Source organism: Spermophilus citellus (assembly GCF_964194105.1).
Source record: "Spermophilus citellus genome assembly, chromosome: 3".
Classification (NCBI taxonomy): domain Eukaryota; kingdom Metazoa; phylum Chordata; class Mammalia; order Rodentia; family Sciuridae; genus Spermophilus; species Spermophilus citellus.
This window is the reverse complement of record NC_138184.1, coordinates 208,203,294-208,205,479: the sequence shown is the minus strand read 5'-3', so window position 1 is coordinate 208,205,479 and position 2,186 is coordinate 208,203,294.

Sequence of the window (2,186 nt, the reverse complement as noted above, 5' to 3'; positions counted from 1 at the left end):
CACGCTCGCCTGGCATACATGCGGCCCAGGTTCGATCCTCAGCACCACATACCAACAAAGATGTTGTGTCCGCCGAGAACTAAAAAATAAATATTAAAATTCTCTATCTCTCTCTCTCTCTCTCTCTCTCTCTCTCTCTCTCTCTCTTTCAAAAAAAAAAATACAAAGAACTGACCCTGGGTTCAACCTCCAGTACCAAGGCCAGGGGCAAGGGGGGATCTCAAGGAAAAACAAAGAACTCAAGAAGGGACATTATTGGGCTGGGGATGTGGCTCAAGCGGTAGAGCGCTCGCCTGGCATGCGTGCGGCCCAGGTTCGATCCTCAGCACCACATACCAACAAAGATGTAGTGTCCGCCGAGAACTAAAAAAAAATAAATAAATATTAAAATTCTCTCTCTCTCTGTCCCCCTCTCTCTCTCACTCTCTCTTAAAAAAAAAAAAAAAAAAAAAAAAAAAAAAAAAAAGAAGGGACATTATTACTAACCTTACGGAAATAAGAAAAGAAAAAAGTGAATATCATGAACAACAACAGCCATCAATTTTGATAACTTACATGATACTGACAACTTCTTTGCGAGACAAACTAATGACTCGAGAAATTCAATATCTGAACAGACTTACAACAAAGCTTAAATCCGTAATTACAAAACCACCCACAAATGAATACTAGGCTCCATAAGGCTCACTGATAAACTCTATAGAAAATGTAAAGAGGAATTTATATCAACTTTATACTCATATACATTTTTTAATTAAAAATAAAAGAAGGGCACACTTCACAACTCATTCTGTGAAGCTAACATCATTACGATACTGAAGCCAAAGACATTGTAAGAAAACTGCTCACCATGATCAACTAGGATTAGTCCCAGAATTGCCACATAGTTTTAACGTGTAAAAATGAATTAATGTGGTGCACACCTATAATCCAAGAGACTTGGGAGGCTGAGGCAGGAGGATCACAAGTTCAAGGCCATCCTCAGCAATTCAGCAAGACCTTATCTCAAAATAAAAAATAAAGAGTTGGGAATGTAGCTCAGTGGCCAAGTACCTTTGGGTTCCATCCTCAGCCCCAAAGTAATAAATAAATAAAATAAAATACTGGGAAGTATCTTCTTTAAAAAGAAAAAAGAATTCATGTAATATACCATGTTATCAGAATAAAGGTCCAGGGGTGCATTTCTGTAATCCTAGCAACTGGGGAGGCTGAAGCAGGAGGATCATATGTTCGAGGCCAATCTGGGCAACTTAGTGAGACACTGTCATAAAATAAATAAAAAGTGCTGGGGATGTAGCTCAATGGTAAGGTGCCCCTGGGTTCAATTCCCAGTTCAACCAATAACCAATAGTTCTGGGACAACTGGTTATGCACATTCAAACAGATGAATCTAGATACCTATCTCACACCATATATAAAAATCAACTCAAAGTTAATCTAAGTATTTATAGAACTTTTAGAAGAAAACAGGTGTAAATTTTTTTTTTTTTTTGGTGGTATGTACCCAAGGGCCTCACACATGCTAGGCAATTGCTAAGCTCCAGCAATTGTTATGCTTTTAAGCAGAGTCTCACCAAGTTGCCCAGGCTGGCCTTGAACTTTCTATCCTCCTGCTTCAGCCTCCTGAGTAGCTGGAGTTACAGATGTACCCCACCACATCTGGCTGTTTGCATCCACTGAAAATTAGGTAATAGGTTCTTAGATATGACACTAAAAGAACATGCAAATAAAAAAAACAGCAATTTTGAAACAATTTTGAAAATATAAATTATTTTCAATTTAAAATGTTAAAAGCTTTTATTCTTCAAAGGACACTATAAAAAAGTGAAAGAAAATATTTATAAGTCATTTAAAAACAAAAATACAAAGCCATCCTTTCACCGGTTTCCATGTTTAGATAATTTATTTTTCCACTCATATTTAAGATATAGCAATGCAATTAAAGTGTTAATAAAATAATAAATTTAATGATTATTAAAATCATACATTGCTATTTATGATTTAAATATCATAAGTAGGCACAGAATTCCTCCAATAAATGTGTGGCTATGAGTGTTTCAATGTGGTATTAGGACAGATGTGGTGGTGCACACTTGTAATCCCAGCTACTCAGGGGGGAGACTGAGACAGGAGGATGGCAAGTTTGAGGCCAGCCTGGGCACTTAAGGAGGATCTGATGTAGTTCA